The 24,233-nt window shown below is 42.0% G+C and overlaps 1 long non-coding RNA gene across 1 annotated transcript; it reads right to left on the bottom strand.

The window, feature by feature from the left end:
* Nucleotides 1-6: 6 nt before the first annotated feature.
* LOC122464322 lies at nt 7-23,990 on the bottom strand. The gene is made up of 2 exons (XR_006288262.1): nt 23,865-23,990; nt 7-338 (listed from the first exon to the last, which is right to left on the bottom strand). It is a non-coding gene; the product is annotated as an uncharacterized LOC122464322 (long non-coding RNA).
* Between the last annotated feature and the right edge of the window lie 243 nt (nt 23,991-24,233).

Below are 24,233 nucleotides of genomic sequence, written 5' to 3'. Positions count from 1 at the left end.
CCTTAGCTAGGAAAAAAGAGCCATTTGTTTAATTAAAACATTTATGCTTCCTATCTTACATTTCCTGATCTGAGCCTGGTGTACTCTCCAGATCACCCAGCCAGAACAATGCTGTGGGTGAGAGAGGGGGAGATCTGCTCGCTGTCATTCTGTGTGGATAATCTGCCTTCTGAGTGACAGGCACTTTTCATCAGCAATGACGCAGGCCGGGCTGAAGTGTTGATCTCTGGGTCTGACTGAGGCCTGTCTGGCTCTCCGAACGGTCCCACACTCCAGCTCGTCAGTGAGGCCAAGAAATTAGCCATTTGTGCTTTGTGCACATATAGGCTCCTCCTGGACTTAACAGAGAAGAGTAGCTGTTGTCATTACAAATAAGTTTAAAATAATGTTTTCAATCTCAGAGAAGGTACCTAATGTACCGGTCACCTGGTGTCCTGTTCTATGGTCAGTGCTATATTTTATGCTATATTGGCAATCAAATTCAGACTAAATCCACCTTGGGGTATCTTGAGACCAAAAGCTACAAATATTTTATTTATAAGAAATCACATTTATTTCGTATTGCCTAGTATGTTATAACACACAAACAATTCCTTTCATTCTCCCCACCACTTCAGGAGACTGGTCTATTGTTCTACTACAGAGTAACCAAAAGTTCCATTGATATACTGCAGGAGTTCTAAGTGGAAGGTTGTTTTCGAGTGTATCTTTGCAATGATTCAATTACTCTGCTTTAGGATGCTGTGGCTGTGCTTATTTTTATGGTCATATTACATGCTGATAGATCTTACTTTCTAATTTCACTAACATAAAGCAACAGTACCTCACTCATGAATTATCTGAGCTGTTTTAGCTCTCTCCATAATAAAACATAAATCAGACAGGAAATGGACCAGCAGCATGCCTGTAAAATATTGCACAAATGCTAGAGATTGTCAAATAGGCATCAAATCAAAAGTTTGATGCATTTATAGGCCTTTTTGTTTGTTTGAAAATCATTCATGCATAAGACTGTGTGTGTGTGTGTGTGTGTGTGTGTGTGTGTGTGTGTGTGTGTGTGTGTTATATTATTATGGATTTTTTGCATTGCAGGAGTACTTAGCTGCCCCAGTCATGGTCCCGGACCCCATTGTGCTACATGCTACACACATACAGAACAAAGTCCCCAAAAGCTTATATAAAATATGTAACTGTAAATACACACACACACACACACACACACATATGAGAGAGTGACTTTCAAAAGTGCACAGTGTTGGTCTAACTCCCATTGGCTTTAATGGGGGCAGATTTAAGCCAACCCTTTTTCCGTGGGAGTAGAGTTAGAACAACAACGAGCACTTTTGAAAATGGCACCGCTAATTCATGCACACACATTGAGTGAGTTAGAGAGCATTACAGTAAAAATCGCAATAAATAACACAATGGCACAAACATACAAAGCAATAAATTATACAAGACACGGAAAACTCATAATGATAAACATGACATTAAGCAGAAAATGAATTTAATTGAAATCACAGTAGTGCCTCCCTAGGAAGAAGAAAAAAAAGCTGCAAAACTGATAGTATTAGAGTAACAAAACCAGGTTACATGTAAAAGCTGCCAGAGCTTGCTTTTTCTATATGGAGTAAAATCAACAAAGGATTAAGTGTACCATTACTTTCACTGACCAGAGGTTTTGCCTTGAGCAAATTTTCTGCACACTGAAGACAAAAGAGGAGGAGAGAGAGGTTGGCAGATAAGAATGTTGAACAAGATATTGAGAGTAGATAGGATCAACAAACATAATACAATTGTACGGTTGTTGTATTTAGTGTGCAGGTGGCACTGCTGGTCTGTGATATTCAGGAGCTCAGACGAGATGAGCTGGTGGTCCCTTCTGGCCTTAAACTCTATGATACAAGTAACCATTAAACCCTTTGGGTTATTGCATAAGAAGCACTGTTGAGGTGCTTCAAAACAAGCTAGACCCATGTATCCAGCCTCTGCTGACACAGTTTAAGACCTGTCAGTTTCCATAGCCAATGGTACACAAGGGAGTGATGTGACCAGCATTTTGTCTCACGGCCTTTCACTTCCCTAACCTGATGGATCAGGTATCCCTTTTGCAACTGGGTGAACTGGAGGCAGCCTTTCAGCACGAGATCAAGTGAGACTCAAACCCAAAACTTCCAGGATTGTAGTCCAGCACCTTAGGCACTCAGCTAACATGCCTCCTGCCAAAAGCGTGGTAAAAGGGTTAAAAAAAAAAAAGGAAAGAAGAAGTGGGGAAGAGATTCAGGACTTAAAGATTTATAATATCCCTGAATAAGTTAAGTGTGAGTAAAAAAGAGAAGAGAATATGTGTTTAGGTACCAAAAGTTAAAATAATGTAAAAAACATTAACCTGAAAAAACATGGATCTATTAGAGAAGTACATTTTCCTCTGTACTAAACAAAACAGTAGAATGTTTCATATACAATATCAGAGCCCTTTAAAAAAAAAAAAAAGACTATCTGTTATAATATTCTGTACCTGCAAACAGATCAGCTTTGATTCACCAAATTATCTAACCATTTAATTGTGTAGAAGATATCATACTACAATTTTTTATACTATTGACAGAGAAACTTGAAATCTGGATGCTATAAATGCATTGAATTTATAAACTAGTAGCGGAAGGTAGAAGTTGATAGCTGAACTTAGCTATCAAGTTTGAGTCAACCAATGGCTTCCCTTGTCCCTGAAGAAAGAGGATATTTATAATAGTGTCTATTTAAGGCAAACATAATGTAGCCCGAGACCCTCTGGTCCAGCATTACTAGAAATTAGACTAGTGCATTGGCTGTTAGAATGTGAAGCAAACTGCTGAAGTTCTGCTAATAAACATTCAGCCTGTACGCATGAGTGCAGCATTCACTTCCAAAAGACGGTACAATATCCTTTCTACAAATATGCTCCTTTGAATGTGTGTTCATCATGTTATCCACAATAGTTGTAACAAAAGTTCTAGAACAGTGCATTTTTGATCTATCACCTAGCAAGACAGTCTACAGCCAACAAGTGGAAATATGCAATTGGCCTCTCTCATCATAAGAGATGTAGGGAGGGCCAGATCCTCAGCTGGTGTAAACCATCACAACTTCAAGTCAATGGAACTGCTCTAGTTTACACCAGCTGGAGTTTTGCCCCTTTGCTTCTGAAGAAACAAGCAGATTTATCTTGCATGCCAAGTTAGATGCAAATAGATAGACTGGGCCAAGTTCTGCTCTCAGCTACACCAGCCTGGAGCAGTCTTGAGCCAAAGTTTTGTGTTTAGAGCAAATTGATGAGACAAGGTTGAGAAGTTTAAATCCATAACCCCCAAATTTCCATACTGTGGTCCATGGACCACTTTTGGCTCATGGTAAACTTGTGGTGGTCCAAGAACAGCTGACTGATCATATAGTACTTGTTCCTTCTCATTTCCAGCTGCTAAACTGGCTTCAGACACCTAAACATAAACAAATATTCTCCATCATATGCAACTGCTACCTACCCATCATTATTACAAGGGGGACGATCCATGGGATTGCAGGAGGGTTGGCATATGGTCCCCCAGGACAATTTTTGTATTAAAGTGTGGGCTGGATTATGAATAAATCTGAAAATCTCTGCCATAACCTAACACTCTATGAAAAGGCAAAACCTCTGGTCTGTGAAAGCCCAGAAGCAATTTATGACTCAAGCGAGCGCCTTATTTATTTTAGGTGTTTTGTTCATATTCATGTTATATAGGTAAATAATACAAAACATTGTCATCCCACCAATCAACAACAGTATGAGCTTCCAAGGGTCACCCACACAGCACAATTCTCCTTTATTCTAGGACTCCTCCCATCAGGCATGGTCTGTTATTTAATACAGAGATGAGCTGAAAATTCAAAAGTTCAGCGCTAGATCCAGATTTCTTCCCCCCTCCATGTTCATAGGTGTTTGGATCCAGGATTTTGATTTGAGTGACATTTCTCATAGAAAGGGTTTTAACTTTAATTTTGGTGATAGTCAAAGACCTTGAAGAGTACCACATTAAACACAGTGTGTCATTAACCTGTGACTCCAGAAGCGCAGGACTTGTAGCTGATTGTGAAAGCCTGAGCTAGAGACCAATGATCTGAGATAAGATAGGCGATCAGCTCTGACTCTGCCAGTACAGACTTCTGGTCTACTTATAAGAGAAGACACGTTAACATTTCTTTGACAGTCCTCAGGATTTCAGGAAAGTGTCTCTGCAGAAGAAAGGGGAGGAAATGAAACCAAAGTCTCTTTTAAGAAATAATGAAGGTCCTTAGGAGAGAGGGAGGTGCCCAATTATTTTGGGCAGAGATTGGGCACCAGCTCTCATGGGGCTTACATGCACCTATGCACACCTGCAGCACTTCAGAAAGTTGAGCTCTAAGAAGGGGGCACGGTCAGCGAAGTACCTAAGAAATGCAAATTCTGCTGTTCCAAAACTCCTGTAAGTGAGGTCGCTACAGGAGAAGAAGTGAAGACACCCCTAAAGGGAAAGGAGTGAGGAGGTCAGTTCCCTTTGTTTTTGATTAGCATGCTGCCCTCATTACCTTTCCAATCTCTTCAGATACTTCTCACATGCACAGCTATATACTGGTCATTTTACTGCAGCAACCAGGCTTTCATAGAAATTACAGGTGGGAAAAGATCTACAGTATTAAGCCATCAATCCGTCTTTTGCCAGTGCACAGTCACTCCCAATGAAACACGCAGTCTAATATTGAAATGCTGAAATAATGGGGTTTACATGGCTGATGTAGAGAGACAGACTCTGAGGCATGCTTCTTGGCTAAAGTGCTCATTCTTATAACATCCCTAATCCAACGGGTCATTGGTGGCACAGAACTCTGGATCACAAGATCCAAACTGCAGGCTTCTAGCATTTGAGCTATCAAAGAGTAACTTCATTTGCTGGGATAGACCCTTATCCTCTGTGTGGACTAGGAATTAGCTGGGGACACAACACACTACTCATCATGTTACACCAAGAAATAGCTAAAATCAAGGGAAGATCTGATTATTAATATTTTTGTGCCAACAATTAGTTCAGCCCAACTTTGTACAAGTGTGTCATTAAAATAAGGCCCTGGACTATAGATTCATAGAAAGCTGCAAACACACACTCGATCCTAAGGGAGATATTTATACTAGATACATAATCCTATTCTACTATTGAAAACAAAGGGCTGGTTAGTCAAGGTACATTATAAAATCCCATCCTGAATATTTCTCATCCAAACAGCAGCTCATAACATTTATGAAGTTGTGAGCCTGAAATTATCAGTGCCCTCAAAAAAACCTACCTGATCTCTGTCACCTAACAGGACTATGCAGACCCAGGGAAAGCACAACACAGCTCACCAGATTTCATGTTGTCACCAAAGAACTGTTATCACTGTACACAGTGAGGGGCCTTCACTGGCAACTGGCTTCCCCTGCGGGTTCTCTGTTTTCACTCTTTGGTGTGTACTGCTAGCAGGTATTTGGTTGACTAGTAAAACCCCCTATTTGTCACAAGCACAGACACTGGCTTTCTATTTATATTATGTTCCATATCAGTGAGGATTCTAGTGAAGCCAATTGTTATTGAAACATCTGCACCCGTCCCTGATGCTTTTTATTACCTTGTTCAGCGCACACTAATTGAATTGAAAATTATTCACAGGAGGGCTCCCTCCCCTCTATTGCCCCTCCTCCTGCTTTCTTCCCTTCTCCGACTTGAGTGAAATGACATGTCTCCTTCTGTGCTAATATTGCATCTTTCATGCTGATGCCTTTCACAGAAACATTACAAGACCCGATCGGGTGGGGAATTCAAACTTTCACTGCTGCAAAGCCACTCCTTCCTTTACAATAACGCAAAACACACAGAGCTCTTGCTTTGGGAAGCAGCATTCAGATCAGTTCACAAGCAGGCATATTATATATGTATGCATTTCACACACACTTTCTTTCCCTTTCCTACCCCACTAACAATGGTAACACACTCTTTTGCCATAACTAAGACAGACCACACAGTATGAAACGTCCAGATGATTTGCTTATTTTAAAACAAAAAACTCCCACATGCTTCTGCATACGTTTTCTTACTTTGTCAGGCATTTCCTTTTTAATTATTAAAAGACTTGGCAATTCGACTTCCTGGGCCAGTGCAAATATTGCAAGAGATATTTTTAACCCAAACAACTGAACTCCCCTTCTTCCTTCCGTCTCCCCCCAAAATCTCATATGACATCTCTCCTCTTTCTGATGGCAGTAATTTCATTATTTTAAAAGCACTTATGCAACCAACAGAGGCGACACAATGAGTGTGTGTGTGCGGAAGCCTCTTCTAGAGTCAATCTGATTGTGCCCTCTTCCCTCCCCACCTACTCCTTTTGCTACACATTACCAATATTAATCATTTACATTTTTTAAAACCAGGCATAGGATGATACTTCTCCCTTTTTTTTTTTTTAAATTAAACATGAGCTTCTATAGTACAATACTAAATCCCGGCAGGTCACGGTCTTGGGCGAAACACACACACACACACACACACACACACACACACACACTGCCCTTGCGATGACTTTATGCAAGTCAAACTTATCATAGAAGTCACTGCCTCTTAACTGAGTGAAGATCCCCTGGCTGTTAGATTAACCCTTGGTGTGCGAATTTCCTGTGCCTTCTCAGGGACTTTGCATATTGTAACAGTCCGGTTTCCTCTACAGCATGTTAACAGTGCTGTGAAATATTTTCTCTCTGGTTTTGCACTTGTAGTGAAAACATTTAGATTGCGATTAGGCTCCCCATTTAGAACCTAACAGGATGTTTATGGCTCACGAGAGTTATGCAAGATTTATTTCTACTAATCTGCCCCAAACTCGATAAGTGAGACATGTACAGTGTGCAGCATTTACTCATTTTACTGTGTTTGTCATGGAAGAACAATACGGTGAGTGTGTAGATACTATGTTGGTGGTAGTAAGTATAAAACCCTTACAATATGGTAAGCTGTGTGGTCTAGTGGACAGGGAGTCATGAGTCCTGAGTTCTAATCCTGCCACTGCCACAGACCTGCTCTGTGACCTTGGGCAAATCATTTCATTTCTCTGTGTCTCTATTTCCCCTCCCACCCTACTTAGACAGTGAGCTTTTTGCTCCCATGCATTTGTACAGTGCCTAGCACCATAAGGGTCCCAATCTCAACTAAGGCCTCTATAGTACAAGTTATAAATGATAAGATGGGGCTTGCTTATCCACAGGAACGGTGTGGGATTCCCTCTTTGCAGGATAAATATGGTGCACTGTATGTCTACTAGCATTGAGGGAGAGTGGAGTATAAAGTATATATAGTAAATATATTCAAAATTTTTCAACAAAATGTTTTTAAAGTTTCAAAAAAAATCATTTCATATTGGTGGGGAAAAACCTCAGACATTCACAATCCATTTTTTAATAAAATCAATGAGGAGTCCAGTGGCACCTTAAAGAGTAACAGATTTATTTGGGCATCTGAAGTAGTGGGTTTTTTACCCACGAAAGCTTATGCCCAAATACATCTGTTAGTCTTTAAGGTGCTGCCAGACTCTTTGTAGTTTTTGTGGATACAGACTAACACTCTGATACTTGGTACCATGCAAGGCACATTTTTTAATAAAAGCTTTCCTCCCCCCCACTTTGTTTGACTGGGAAAAGGGTGTGTGTGTGTGGGGGGGTAATTTTTAAAAATAAGAAAATAGTGGGGGAAACCCTCACTTCTTTACTTTTCCCCTTTTTCCAGTGAAAAAAAAGGAAAATTGGAGAAACTGTTTTTTCTGTACCAAAAAGAAAACACAATTTCAAAAAGTAATACCCCCAAATTTTTCATTTTCAATTCTAATTTTAAAAAAATGAAAAATTTTGAATTGATACATTTTGGCGAAACATTTGACTTAATCAGAACAACATTTTTGTTGTTGTTGAAATATTTCAACCAGTACTAACTCTTACATATTGGTCTAACAGGGCCTTATTTGGTTGGCCTCTGTTTTTAGGATCACCTACAAAATAACTTTGCAAAATTCCCATGCTTCAAAGATAGGCAGATGAGAAAAAGAAGAAATACAAGGAACAATTGTAAACCTGGGCTAGATTATCTGAATGGCAAGTCTGCCAACAGAAGCTTTAAGATAGGCTGGCTCCACAGAGGGGGCCCATGGAATTACAGCAATAGTATCATTGGGAAGCCCACACTGGACAACATAAAACCTCAACTAGTCACTACATAAGGCAGCAGATTGTGGGTGGCAAAGGTGATGCATTAAAACTTCATGGAAGAGAACTCCGTTCAAGAAGAAATGTCAATACTGTTAACTCCTCTCCAACTACTATTCCACTAGCCCATTTTATGAAGAGAAGTAGAAGAGGAAAACTATTCTGTGGTGTTACATCATGAAGAGTAAGAGACTGGAGAAGTGAAGGAGAAACAAATATAAAGAACATCTGAATACAGTTGAGGTAGATTCTCTCTTTCTTTGATTTGCCAACGCTGCTGATCTGGATCTCAGAATATGCTAGGTATTAAACAAAAACAAAACACCATCACGAATCTGTAAGAGTCTGTAAACCTCCTTTGGAGCCTGCTATCATCATCCAAGCTCCAGCAGAACATAATTTGCGTGAGGAGGTTAATGTGGCTGAATCAATCTGATCCCTGATGAAAATTCAGCTGCTATCGATTCCCTTCTTACACTGATTGCCCTTCCCAGGTCAAAATAGAGACCCAGCCCATTGTTTAGTAAATACAGTATTCTGTTCACTACATCAATTATCCTGACCCCTGGGGCTCTGAAAGCCTCCCTGCTTGCCCATTTACAGTGACAGCTGTCATGCTAATGAATCCATACTGACATTGTAATTAAACCATTAAACAAAGTGAGGCCTCGCACTCTGCTGTACAGCAAGCATACACAGGCCACACCAGAGAGGTTTCTTATTAGAGATAGAGCTTAACAGGGTAGGATATTAGCTACGTTTCAAAAGAGGCAAACTACACTAGTGTGGGAGGAAGAAGAGGCAATCTTTGGCCATAACTCAGTGCATCCTGAACCATGGAAAGGAAGTCCATATCTTCCCCCACTTCCATAGCTGTAGCAATCCCATCAGTTCAACCCCTCAGTAAAAAGCTCTTTTCAGAGCAGAACCTTACCTTAAAGAGGAAAAGTAACATTTTTAAAGAAAAATTAGAATTGTTAGACCTCCTAAATGACTGAGGCCACAATACTGAATTCTATCTTCACAGTAGAACCCCAACAGCTGGGCTGCAGGTCACAAAGTTCCTGAAGGATGGGGGAGAAGGAATAATTCCCTCTAGGCCTCAGAATGGCAGTGAAGATGTTTCACAACCATCACTCCAATGTTAGAGCCAGAGTGCCCTCCACGGTACTTGTGCTGCGGCTGCAGACAATATTTGGTGGGTCGGTATAGGAGGTGATCCACAAGTCCCAGTCCCAATGGAATGGTGCCCCTCTGGAGATGGCACTGTGGCATGCACTTCTTTCATGGGTTCCTCAAACCTGACCCTCTCCAAGGCAGTGGAATCACATTCAGTTCCTTTGCTGGCAGAGCCCTCTGTGCACGCTGAAAAGGGGCACATTTTGCCCCTAATAGAATAAAAGAAAGAAGAAGAAGTGGAACCGCTAAACACTGAGGATGGAGTGGAGGTCAAGGATAATCTAGGCATGGCCCAATATCTAAACAAATACTTTGCCTCAGTCTTTAATAAGGCTAAAGAGGATCTTAAAGGGATAATGGTAGCATGACAAATGGGAATGAGGATATGGAGGCAGACATCACCATATCTGAGGTAGAAGCGACACTCAAACAGCTTAATGGGACTAAATCGGGGGGCCCAGATAATCTTCATCCAAGAATATTAAAAGAATTGGCACCTGAAATTGCAAGCCCATTAGCAAGAATTTTTAATGAATCTGTAAACTCAGGGGTGTACCGTATGATTGGAGAATTGCTAACATAGTTCCTATTTTTAAGAAAGGGAAAAAAAGTGATCCAGGTAACTACAGGCCTGTTAGTTTGACATCTGTAGCATGCAAGGTCTTGGAAAAGATTTTGAAGGAGAAGGTAGTTAAGGACATTGAAGTCAATGGTAAATGGGACAAAATACAACATGGTTTTACAAAAGGTAGATCGTGCCAAACAAACCTGATCTCCTTCTTTGAGAAAGTAAAAGATTTTTTAGACAAAGGAAATGCAGTGGATCTAATTTACCTAGATTTCAGTAAGGCGTTTGATACCGTGCCACATGGGGAATTATTAGTTAAATTGGAAAAGATGGGAATCAATATGAAAACTGAAAGATGGATAAGGAATTGGTTAAAGGGGAGACTACAACAGGTCCTACTGAAAGGTGAACTGTCAGGCTGGAGGGAGGTTACCAGTGGAGTTCCTCAAGCATCGGTTTTGGGACCAATCTTATTTAATCTTTTTATTACTGACCTCAGCACAAAAAGTGGGAGTGTGCTAATAAAGTTTGCAGATGATACAAAGCTGGGAGGTATTGCCAATTTAGAGAAGGACAGGGATATCCTACAGGAGGATCTGGATGACCTTGTAAACTGGAGTAATAGTAATAGGATGAAATTTAATAGTGAGCAGTGTAAGGTCATGCATTTAGGGATTAATAACAAGAATTTTAGTTATAAGCTGGGGAGGCATCAATCAGAAGTAATGGAGGAGGAGAAGGACCTTGGAGTATTGGTTGATCATAGGATGACTATGAGCTGCCAATGTGATATGGCTGTGAAAAAAAGCTAATGCGGTCTTGGGATGCATCAGGAGAGGTATTTCCAGTAGGGATAAGGAGGTTTTAGTACCGTTATACAAGGCACTGGTGAGACCTCACCTGGAATACTGTGTGCAGTTCTGGTCTCCCATGTTTAAGAAGGATGAATTCAAACTGGAACAGGTACAGAGAAGGGCTACTAGGATGATCCGAGGAATGGAAAACTTGTCTTATGAAAGGAGACTCAAGGAGCTTGGCTTGTTTAGCCTAACTAAAAGAAGGTTGAGGGGAGATATGATTGCTCTCTATAAATATATCAGAGGGATAAATACCGGAGAGGGAGAGGAATTATTTAAGCTCAGTACCAATGTGGGCACAAGAACAAATGGATATAAACTGGCCACCAGGAAGTTTAGACTTGAAATTAGACGAAGGTTTCTAACCATCAGAGGAGTGAAGTTTTGGAATAGCCTTCCAAGGGAAGCAGTGGAGGCAAAAGATCTATCTGGCTTTAAGATTAAACTCGATAAGTTTATGGAGGAGATGGTATGATGGGATAACATGCTTTTGGTAATTAAATATTCATGGTAAATAGGCCTAATGGCCTGTGATGGGATGTTAGATGGGGTGGGATCTGAGTTACTCAGGAAAGAATTTTCTGTAGTATCTGGCTGGTGAATCTTGCCCATATGCTCAGGGTTTAGCTGATCGCCATATTTGGGGTCGGGAAGGAATTTTCCTCCAGGGCAGATTGGAAGAGGCCCTGGAGGTTTTTCGCCTTCCTCTGTAGCATGGCGCACGGGTCATTTGCTGGAGGATTCTCTGCTCCTTGAAGTCTTTAAACCATGATTTGAGGACTTCAATAGCTCAGACATAGGTGAGAGGTTTTTCGCAGGAGTGGGTGGGTGAAATTCTGTGGCCTGCTTTGTGCAGGAGGTCAGACTAGATGATCATAATAGTCGCTTCTGACCTTAGTATCTACGAATCTATGAAAATGAGTTGAAAAGTTTTGTACCTGCCAAAGCCTGTACAGGAAGGAGATGTAGCAAAATTAATGTAATTTCAGTAGTTTTGGTGATGCACTGATCATGGGAGTCCCTTGTTATTTTAATATGTAACAACTTCACCTCTGTATGCTGGAGTGGAAGGGTGGATGCCTAATGGCTGGAAGACTTGCAAGAATTAGTCTAGCACACGAGTGACTTGAAGGAGAAGAGCAAGGAGGAATGGATCAAGGAGAGCATTCCAGACAGAGAGTTGCACAGGAAAAGCCATAGAGATGCAAGTGGAAGATTGAGACAAAGGATCCTGTGAGACTGGAGATAGTGACAGAGTCCAGAGTAAAGGCAGACTGTGGAGAGAGACAAGGACAGAGTCATCGGGTGGAGCCGTGTTGTGGGGAACCTTGACCAGGATGCAGATCAAGCAAAGAAGCTCAGGGAGGGGTGTGAGTGAAAAGGGGACAGGAGACATAACATGATCAGAGTTATGGGCAAGGTGGATGAGGGCTTAAAAAGGAAATAATTTTTTTAAAAAATAGGATTTTGGTAACAAGCCATCCAACGATGGAGAATGAAGAAGAGCAACACTTCTAATAGCAATACATCCTGAAAAGCCATAGACATTGTGCTAGTGTAACCTAGACAGTTTGCGGAGATGTCAATAGTGCCCAACTGGAGACAGGCTACTTAGTTTAAAAAAAAAGGGGGGGCGGGCAGGAGGCAAGAAAGAAAATATCCAATATGTTTCCATTCTAGTTACATTGTACATAAGCACTGAATAACATTCCAGGATTTTTAAAAGGTGATTTGTTGCCTTTTCCTCCATAACATACCGTGAAACATATGTGCTGTGGATTACATAACCTGTCTCCAATTGGGCACTATTGACAACTCCACTAGCTTTCCAAGTTTCACCAACGATTAACATTTTGCTTAAAAGAAGAAAGGGCGTGTGGCCTACAATTTGTCATCATCTGACTAAGTCATTGTAACAGTAACCACAATTGCCATATTCAAAATATTGGAAATACGCAGCTGCTCACTTGGGTTTAAGAATGAATTTTAAAGATAATACATAAAGATTAAAAAATCTGTGTTAAGGGGTATTTTCAGGGACACTGGTAAATTTTGGTGTGTTATCATATACAATTATTTGGGGAAGAATTCTTGTACACAGGTTAAATGGAAAGGTGTTATTTGCAGTGTTAAAGTAAGCATTTTGTGTAATGCTATAATACAGCTCATAAGATTACAAGGTGTGCAATTTCCATATGTAGTTAAAACATGGATATTTTTCTTCCTAGAGGAGAGTTTGGGCTTTGCTTGAGGCCTTTGTCATCTTAGTTTCTTGTGTGACATGAATACCCCATAGAGATCCCTCTTTTTCCTAACCATGTATGTGAACAGTGTGGTGTATTGAAAACCCTTTTAAAATTATATGCTGTCACTTTAAATTTCATGGTTTTTTTTCTGGTCCTGGTTTCAGGAGACTCTGTAGGCAACTGTACAATGTGGGCTTAGCAGCAGGAGTCAATTTGCAGGCAGCCAGTCTAGAGTAAGGTGGGGTGAGTGCCTCTCTGTTCTACAGAGCAGCTGGATTTCTCTCTCTCTGTTTTTTGGTTCTTGTGTATTGTTCCAGATTCTAAGTAATGTTACTCTTGCTTTAAGGTTGCAATGTATTTTATGTTTTTATTTACTTTGTTCATATGCAGTGAAGCATAAACACACAGCACAAATTTTAAACCTAATTCCTGCCCGCTGTTTCAACTGTATATGGCATTCTTTGTTCTAAACTGGTGTGTATGCTGTTTACTGTTAAACAACTGCTGTCTCCCACTCCAAAGTTGCTACATTCCTGTGATGAATGCATTCCATTCCATACACTATTAGTAAGAAAAGTGCTTTAAGATCCATCTGGATAAAAAACTATACATAAAAGTGATCTATAACAACAAATCACCTCGCTCGTTCTAAGTCCTAGTCTTCTTGCCTAGACAGTCTCAGCCTCTGCCTCCTCCTGCAACTCTCAGTCCTATTCTTCCACCTCCAGTCCCAGTTTCTGCCCCCCATTCCCTTCCCCCCCAATCTAATCCACCCCAACAAATCTGGCTCTTGTCCCCTTTTCATTTGAAAGAGGAAGTTTTTTCTACCAAGCTGCCTGGGCCTAATAGGGTCATTAAGAGTACAGAAGTAGTCTCCTTGCTCTCAGTTCAGGTGCCCAGACCCAACACAGTCCACAGTATCCCAGGGCTGCAATTATAGGGAAAGTTCTGTTCAGATCCAGGCTAGAGTATGGACACTGTGGATAGAAGCTTTGGAGAATTTAGCTTCTAAAATATAACAAGTCCCTACTGAGCATGTGCAAACTGCAATTTTTCAAAGATTTATAATTGGCCAAACTTTGTTGCGTTTTCACCAGGATGGCAAAAGGAACATCCCTCCCAAATTTCATGTCCCTGCTCCAAAGCATGGGGATGCTAAAGTTTCCAAAGAAAGTTGCCAGAGTTTTTTTCATATGGACAAAACTCCTTTTTCCCCTAGATTTGTTCTCAAAAACAGGTGAACCATTTTGGCTGAATTTTTTTAAAACATTCAGCCTGAGATAGACCCCCCCCCCCGCAGCGCGGAAAATTGCAGCTTAACTGGTTAAAGTTTGGCAAAGTTATGAGCAACTGAAAATAGGGTTTTATAAATGAAAAGTCTTGGGCAAAATTAACAGTAGGCTGCAGTACCAGCCCCACCTATAGTACTGTGCATAAACATATAGGGCAAGTTCCTCAGCTGTTGTAAATCAACATAGCTCCCGTGAACGCAATGGAGCTATGTCGGTTTATACAAGCTGAAGATATGGCCCCAAGTGTGTGCTGTGTTCTACTAAACCGTATGATGAAATGATACATTAGAGGGCTGAGGCAGCTGAGAAGAATTCTTCATGATGAGACATGTAAACATGTACCATTAGCTCATTTGAAACTGCCTGGTTTGCATATTATGTGACTGGTGTGCAAAACATGATGTCTCACAATAGCATAAATCCCAAAGTTTTAAAAGCATGGTGCTCTCTGAAAAAACTTTAGTCTTGGAAGAATTTAAAGAAAGTTGTGATTGTTGGCACTGAAGCTCTGTTTTAGTGCTATGTATAAACAGGTCTGGTCTACACATTGAAATAGTTATACCAGTATAAAGACAGTTAGGTGTGTGATAAATGTACCAATACACTTAGAGTGGTACAACCCCTGGTGTGGATGCAATTCTATTGGCATAGAGGTGATTTGTACGGGTGTATCTTATTCCCCTTCACATACAGGAATAAGATTTACTAGTATAAATAAGCTTATACCCATATAACTGCGTACACGCTATGGGAGTTGTACCTCTTTATCTGTAGTTGTGTAGTTAAAGAGGTATAACTTGTGTGCGTAGACAAGGCAACAAACACAAATCAGTTCTGAACCACATTCATCTACCTAGAACGTGTTCTTTTCAGAAATTTAACAGATGTTTACAGTGTTTTATAATTTATGTTTTTTTCTCTATATACTATAGCTCTTCCAACTAAATAAAGATTGACAGGTTTCTGATTAGCTTCAAGTTTATTCTTTTGAGATCAATCTAGCGTTCACAGACACTTTGTCAAAGTGTCCAATGCCCCATGACTAAGAAAGAGCATCTGCAGTAGAAGTTAAAGAGCTTTAGAAAGTGCACTAAATTATAAACGAATGTCAAAATGTACCTTTGATATTTTTTAGTCTTGGTTCAATAAAAATTGCTTTGTTTTGGAGGGTAGACCAAACAGTTTTACTGAGATGAACACAGCAATTTTAACCTGTCTAAAGAAAAAGAAAACAGTCATTTAAAAAACAAACAAACAAACAAAAAAGTAGGTAAATTTTAATAAAAATTAAATTAAATGCAAAAATGTAACTAAAGTCAGGCCCTGAATCTAGAATCTTAAATTCATAGAGTTTAAGGACAGATGGGGACTATTATATAATCTAGTCTGACCTCCTGTGTATCACAGGCCATTACATTTCATCCAATATCTTATTTTTGGCTAAATTATACAAAAGATGAGAGAGAGCTAATACAACTCCACAGGTTTTTTTTTTTAAAAAAAGTGAAAATAAGCCCCACATTGACTGTGTAGGTTTATTTTCTGTTTATACTAATATATTCTATGAAGTTATTTCTGAATCATGCTACATTTGCTGTTACTGTGTGTTTATACAGTGACCGGATGTCTTTGGACACTCCTGTACTACAAAAACAAAACAAACTACCACCTTCAGAGTGGGGCTCAAGAGGGAAAAATAATAGAGAATTCCGAAAACCTGGTTTGTTTGGCTAAAAAAAGTTACCTCGTTCCATCCATTTGTGTTGATCTTTTTAGCAAAGATAAAGGCCCAGACAGTGGCTTTTTAGAGCCCCATCCCCACTACAGATGGGCCCTGAGGATCCCCCAGTGTAATCCTCGTGGCCTGAAATTCTGCAAGATCCCCATGGCTCTTCAATTACCTCTCTTGGCCTGTCAAGACTCCAGCATCTCAAATTCAGTTAGCTGGTGTTTGGGCCTCTGCCAAGGGCCAGCCTTTGCTCCTAATGACAGCCAGCTAAGGGGACACTGAGAGGGGCTGAATTCAATTTGCAGGCCCTCTAATCTGATTAGGGGAGCAGGGTTTTTATTTTCTCCAAAGTTTGCAGTGGCTAGGATGAATGATGGCCAAAGGATGAGATGTCAACGTCAACAAAGGCTTGGGGATGGGGGGGATTAAAAAAAGAGAAAGAGATGAGTCCCCTCTGATGGACAGCAAAGCGAGCTGCTGAGTGAATTGTTCAGGTGACAATGTTTTGTTTGCAGAGTGTCACTCTCTCTGTGTATGGGCTGTAAAAGTAGGAATGTATCCAGCTATCAGGCAGATGTCAAACAGACAAACTCCCAAGAGATTTTATTTTTAAATGTATTTTAAATGTCTAGCATCCAGTTCTAGCATTCTGTAGTAATGGTCCCAAGTATGGGGTGCTATTTTGTCTTATAGATTTTTTTAAAAAGAATAAGAGAAGGCTCAATATTTGAGGGAATGTTTTGAGAAGAGTTTGGGGAGGTGGGAAGAGAGGTTTGCCTCCTATTTGGACTTCATTTTCATTTGACCAAAGAGAAAGTCCCATTATTTAAAAAGCTCTCCTTCATGGATATAAAATATTTCCAGTATTATGAAGTTAATAAGCACAGTACCGATACATCAGAATGCTTCTCTTTAGGTACTAACTCTTCAATAAAGATTAACTAAATCATCAACTGTACAGATTATTTTCTTACCTCAGGTATTTAAAGACAGGGTAACAAACACAGAAGGTAAAGGAATACAGAAGCCAGAGGCAGCCTCCCAGGTCTATTGTTGTAGAAGGGTTACCCTGCACTTCCAACAGGATTAGGGCTTCCCCAGATGACTGCTCTTTAATTATTTATTATTGCTCATAATATTACAACAGAGTTTGGGATAAATATATGATAAGTAAGAGACGTCCTCTGGGGATGCAGCATCCTTCTCAACAAGCACAGCATAACCTGTCTAGTACAGAAATTCTCAACAACTAGGGAAGGACATATGTGGATTCTGATTTATATTGAGATGGTATTTGTAGCCACGTAGCTCATTATTCACAAGGTAAGTAATCAGATTTGAGAAAACAGTAAAAACAGAGGTAAAATGAGAATTATGGGCCTGAGTCTGATCTCTCAGAAGTTTTACACTGATATAACTCCATTCACTTCAACAGATATACTCCTGATTTACACTAGTGTAACTTAGGACAGTACAGGGCCCTATGCTGGGTCAGCCAGCAGCAGGCAAGATTTTTAAGAGTGACTGGTGATTCTGGGTGCTCAACTTGAGATACCTTAAAGGGGGTCTAATTTTTCAGAAGCTGAACTTTTGAAAAGTGTGCCCCAAGTTTGTACCATGCAGCAATCTGTAGGTCCCTATTACAGAATGGTGATCCATTGATTACCGTAGGAGCTAGCCCAGATGCCATGTAATGTTCTCCAAGTTTCTCTATCCACCACTGTCCCCCCATAAAAATAACACTACTGCTTCCTGGGCATTGACAAGCAGCCAGGGAGAGGACGACAAAGCTATGGGCAGCATTAACAAAAGCCCCGGGCAGCAGGGACTCTTGACTGCAAGACCGGAAAGAGAACTGACAATGGCAGCTGCAGTACAGACTGGAGATCACCCTGACATCAGGGCAGACACAGAATGGCAGAGCTGGACTGATGCATTGGGATCAAGTCGTGCACTGAGAACCAGTCACAGTGACACAGGAGGGTGGAAGTCGGACGTGCTGCAGAGAAGCAACAATATAATCTCAAGCACAGGCAGGAAGGGAGCAACCTTTTCATATAAAACTGTTGTAGTGTTGAAGACGCAGGGCCTACCTTCTGAAAATGAGAGGCTTGTGACAAGGCAGCTTAGTGGAAGAGGCAAGTTATAAATGAAGAGCAAAAAAGCAGATATGGCAGACAAAAAGTGAGTCAGTGGTAACATCCCAAGGCACAGTGTAGGCCTGGCTACAAAATAGGAATGGATAAACAAGCAGGAACAGAGTTATTATAGACAGTGCGGGCAGAGCTGCCTAGAGATAAGGTTGCCTGACAAATCCCATTATAAGGCCTTCTTTACATTGCTTGTAACTTTTCCAGATTTTCCATTTGGGCTTAAATTTTCCATACTGGGTGGCTCCTCAGGTTGAAGTTGTGGGGGAAGTTCAGGCTAAAATGATTCAGCCACTTCTGGGAACAAGAGTAGGAGGAAGTATGTTGCACTGCCCATGTTAAAAATCATTCTGACATTTTGTTGAGTAGCGCTAGCACCTCCACGCTTTGCAGCAAAGGTTTGAACTTTGCAAAGGTAGTCTCCCTGGGGTCAGGGATGTGCATTTTGCCCTCCCTGTGAAAATCTGCCCTAATCTGAAAAACTAAAATTTGCACATGCTTGGTAGAGACATGTTCATTTGGCAGATAAATTCTCTGAAGGCATGCACCATCCCTTCACCATTCCTACACGCTGACCGGCCTGTTCATGCACCATCCCCACATTGTAACTGAGCAATCTCCAGCCCAGGGCTGCTGGGGCTGAGTAGCACATTCCCTGCAATTGCTCTTCCTGGCCAATGTGGAGCCAGGCATAGGAATGGAGAGCAGGGAGACTGCATTTGTTGTGTTCTCACTGCTCCCTGATGGTGCCTAAGCAAAAGGAGAGGAGAAACAGCCTGACTGGAATGCAAATGAGTGAGGAATGGGGGGGGGGGGGGAAGGGAGGGGAAGAGGCATAGGGTGAGAGTACAGGGGGCAGGGACTTGGGAGGAGGCATATGAGCCTGGGGGGAGAGTGAGGAGAAGAACAGAGGTGGAAGGGACAATGGGCAGGAGTCGGGGGTGGGGCAGGAGCTAGGGAAGAGGAGATAGGAGCGGAAAGGGACAGAAGGGTCTATAACCACTAAAGGACACTCCCCTAAAGAACCTAGGATTGAACCTAAGATTCCCAAGTTTCAACACTCCTCTGCTGTCAGCAAAGGGCCATGAAACCCACTGGCAAATTGTGTGTCACACCGCTCTAGTGGCAGGTCTGCACTGAGGATAACAGTCTACTATTACTACTTTCAGTTACTCCACCAGCTCAAGTAGTAGAGAACTGTTCTATGGATCTAGAGACCTTAAGCCTGCTGTTGAACTATGTGTTGGCTCAATAGGACCCCACAAGGTGAAATTTTTGTTGTTTTTTTTCCAGTTTGCTGAAAGAAAAAAAAAACCTCAAAAAAGTTACATTATTAAGTTTACAAAATCAGCCTCTGAAAAGTTAGGAAATGCCAGAATTAAAGTTGCCAGTTCTGAGATTCAATAGACGTGTGCCTTTTTTTGTTTTGCTGATGCCATTTTGTTTGATATACATGGTGTCTTAACATGGTATATTAAGGTCCAAGGCTGATTCTGTTGTATTTTATTTGTGGAATGAGTCTTTTAGAATATATATCCATAGACAAAAAAAATGTACAACTTGTCCCTAGTACAAGTTCACTCCCTCCTTTTCACTCCTGACCCAGGTCTAAGCCACCCCTCAGGTAAAAAACTGTGTAAACAGTAGCAGAGGGCCCTGATTAAATAAAATCTCTTGCCCATAAATGTCAAAAAAGTGTTTTAGGGGAACAAAAATCCTCTGTCTGTGTATAGAACAAATACTGTACAACAACAGGTGCCACCAGGGGTGCTGAAACAATTTTTTCTAGTGGGGGTGCGGAGAGCCACTAAACCAAAAACTGTCCTGAATATGATGGAAACCACTTCAAGCCAGGGGGTATAGCACTCATGGTTCTAGTACCTATGGGTGCCACATAATACCCTGCAAAGATACCTCAACCCAGTTCTGAAGGTATCAACATTAAGGGTGAGACAGGAGCTTGGTCTCCTAAGATCAATTGGTACTTTACCTCTTTGCTGAGACAAGCAACAAGGCTCCCAATAGTTAGTGCTTTACTTTTTACACAGACACCTGCCCATCAGAAGTTCTACACTGGACAACAAATAATCTCATGATAGCCAGTAAAGAGCAGTCAGATGGCAGCAACTTCCTATCAGATTTGAGCTGATCCCAGCCTTCCATAGACACATGACAAATCAATCTTTTCAAAACACTTCCCATGCAGTAAATGCTGCAGGTCCCAAAGTCACTAGTGGCGCGCACAAAAAAATCAATTGGCAAAAAAGCTGCCCAAACTGAGAAAATATGTATGATAGGCCACATTTATCCCTAGCGTGAACCTCTTTGAAACAACACAATTACACAGGTGAGTCTGGCCCATTAGCAATGAAACCCAAGTATGAAAAAGAGTAAAACACTGAACTGAAATCCTTCTCAAAGAAGGAATTAGTTCTCTTCCAAAGATTCTCCGTCAAGCCATCTCTATGTGTCAGACTGGGACAGACTCAGCAGAATAGCATGGTGAGTTCCAGCTACCAGGGGTGCTATTATATTATGTACAAATAAAGAACATGGAGGAGGCCAAGAGACTCATAGCCATGAAGAATAGGGGCTAGCCATCCACATCAGTAATGCTAAGAAGCCCCTCTTCTCGACTTTCCCATGCCCACTCTTTGCCCAGAACTACTTCCTGTTTTTATCCACTGTGTTTTGCATAGCAGTGAGAACTTCTCCGGAGAGCCAATAATAGCTTGCCCAGCATGAGGGTCACTGTGACACGGACAATCCCATCTGACAGAGTGAAGTGTGTGCGCTAACACATCTAACTCCAGGACTCTGTCAGAAGCCTTGCTGTGGGATGACAGTCACGTTTGTTCAGTGACTGGCACTGGCGCACTCAACCCACTGGCTCATGCCTGACAGCCGGTGTTCATTGAATTCCTAAATTTTCCTAACAAAGGCCTCCAACTGCCCAGGTATTTATTCCCCTCCCCCACCAAGTGCAGGCCTTGGAACTTAACTCTCTCATGTGCCTGTAGCGTCTGTTCCAGGCCCCCCGTTTACCACATCTAGGGCATAGCTAGAGTAGAGAGAGAGACCCCTGGCTTTTTTCACTTGCGCCACATTATCACAGAAAGGTGGATTAGAAGTTATCTCAGCTCTGCTTTCTTTCAGAGCTCCTTGGCAACACAGCCACCGAGATATAAATACGTACAAAAAATTTTTGCAGAGGGCATACACACACAAGCAAGGAGGCAGCAGCATTCAAAGGCGTGGAGGAGATATGGCAAAGAAGGCTGAGGACTTCTGGAAATCTTTTGGGGGGGGTAAAAAAATTGAAAATCTCACCCTTTTAAGATCAAAAATAGCAACACCAAAGAAATAAATGCCATCACAGTTCTCCCAAGTTTCATAACCACCACTGGAAACCACTAATCTGCATACAAATGGAAAGGGCTCTCCAAGTTTGCAAGCCGAGGTTGGCTGAAATGTAATTTAAATGAATAGATCTAATCCCCAATAAAATTAGAACCGATTGGTTTGAGCTGGTGGTTTAGAACTACAACAGCTCAGGAGTCACACTTGGCCCTTTGCTTCTCAGCAGGCAGGGACAGGGAGCACTGTAAAGGCAGCAGGCTTATCCCTGAAGAACGTGGAGAAGCAGAATCTAATGACCGATCCCTCACTACCATGCATTTTATTTAGTCATTTATGCCTGTGCAAGAATGAGCGCAAAGTGGGAGTCAGATGTTACCTTTATGATCTACACTCCCTTTTGGCCTCGCTATAAAAAGGACTACACTAAGATGAAGGCAGTGGGAAATTAAACCCTGTGTCTTTGCAGCATCCCTTTCAGTCATTTCAGGAATAGCACGGACAGGTTCTGGAGGGCACAAAATCCATCCCTTCTCTGCACGAAGGAAGTTTTACATGTTATCATTTCTATTACATTAGTGCAGAGGTCCCCAAACTGTAGGGCGCACCCCCTTAGGGGAATGCAGAGGAATATTCAGGGGGCCGTGGCTAGCCCCAACACGGGGGCAGGGAGGGAGTGGCACCCTGTTCCACTCCTGACCCTAGCTGCTGGCTCTCCACCCAGCCTGGCCCCCAGATGTGGCCCCAGCCTCAGCCCCATTACCTCTGTCCACATCTCCCCATCCTGGAACTGTGGTCCCAACCCTGACCTGAGGGGGCGTGACAGGGGTAAGGAGGGCACAAGGTAAAAAGTTTAGGGACCACCGCATTAGTGACTAGAGGCTCCAAATGAAGCTGGGACTCCATTGTGCTAGGTGCTATACAAACACATGGATAATCCTTGCTCTGAAGGGTTTTCAGTTTAAGTAGATCAGCCACACAAGAGATGGAAGGGGAAACAGAGGCACAGAATGAAGTGACCTGCCCAACTTGTCTGTGGCAGAGCCAAAAATGGAACCAAGGATTCCTGAGCAGCAGTTCAGTGGGACACTGGACCACACTGGGTCTGTGGTGTTGAGTCCACCATTGCAGGGCAATAAGGAAGGCGAACATGAGGAAGATATAAAAGAAGCTTAGACAAATACCCCCATGGAAAAGAATATTCACTGCTCCCTAAAACATTTAATGTTTTACGCTAGTGTATAGTAAATGGCAGGGTTTTAAATAATAAGCATGTTTTTAATTAGCCAATGTGTATTCGTGTATGGAACTTCAGGAGACACGTGAAAGGAGAACCCATCTGAGGCATGATGGGAAGGTGGAGATGGTCTGCAAGTCTCTCAGATTCACACTTGTTCACACCAAAATAGCAAGCTGGTAGCAAGGCTCGTTTGTGATGCTTGCTCTGGATCAAGCAGAAATGGCCGTGTGTGGCATAGCCCAGAAGTTCTCAACCTTTTTCTTTCTGAAGCCCCCTCAACATGCGATAATAACTCCAGAGCCCAGCGGGGGCAGAGGGGAAAACTCGGGGCTTTGGGCCGGGCGGGGACATAGGCCATAGGTCTAGTCTGACTCCTATTTTGCGGGGGCAAGGGCCAGCTCGGCTCAGGCCAGCTCTGCATAGTGGGGCTCAGAGGGGGAGCGCCACCTCCACCTCCTGACTCAGCTCAGCAGCCCACCTATGTGTCAGGGTTGGGGGAGGGGGCAAACAAAAAAATATAAAAGTCAAAGTGGGGACTTCACTCAAAAAGTTTGAAAAACGGTCAGTGTGCAGGGAGGGGGGTAGCGCTGGGTGCAGGAAGGGGGAATCAAGAGGGTGTGCATGGGCAGGGCGGTAGCTCAGGATGTGGGTGGGTGGGGAAGCCTGGCCTCAGGGCTTCAACCCCACAGCTCCCAGCTTCAGACCCACAGCAAGGCGTAGACCCCCAGTTGAGAACTGCTGGCATAGCCTATACCAGCAATCAGGGATGATCTGTGACAGGTAGCTCGTGAGAGGAATATGTAAAAAGCCTTGAGTATGAGAGAGGTTATGGTTTTTGTTATCCTTTTATGGTTTTAAAAATCCAAATACATTGTGCTCATTATATATATGAGCTGTTAACATTTCCCCACACATTGTTATTAATAAGTCTCTTTAGTGACCTATAAATGCTTCTATTTCTGTTTCCTCACCTTGTGTGGCATTGTCCTCCCAGTAAGCTTTTCTCTTAACTGAAGTTCAAGCATTGTTGTGATCTTTCTGCAGCTTCCTAGAGACCACGGTGGGGTGGGGTGGCTTTGCTTTTAAACAGCTTTTCTCCATTTTATGCGGGGAGTTATTCCACGGGTTTCTTGTAGCAGCCAAATCAGTGGCTGGAAGAGACACCTGTGTCTCTTTGGCAGGGATTCTATGTTCACTCAGGTTTCTGCAGGAAGTTGTAAGGTGACCTGTTGCAGCAGTTATGTATCTTCTGCCTGATAGTTTCTGCATTTTTTCTGGGGCACAAATGAGTCAATGCCACCTTTCTGAAGAGTAGCAGTTGAGGGATGGAAGGGCCAGCA

The sequence above is a fragment of the Chelonia mydas genome, chromosome 2 (genome assembly GCF_015237465.2).
Source record: "Chelonia mydas isolate rCheMyd1 chromosome 2, rCheMyd1.pri.v2, whole genome shotgun sequence".
NCBI lineage: Eukaryota > Metazoa > Chordata > Testudines > Cheloniidae > Chelonia > Chelonia mydas.
The sequence above is the reverse complement of the archived record's forward strand: the minus strand, read 5'-3'. Positions and strand labels throughout refer to the sequence as shown.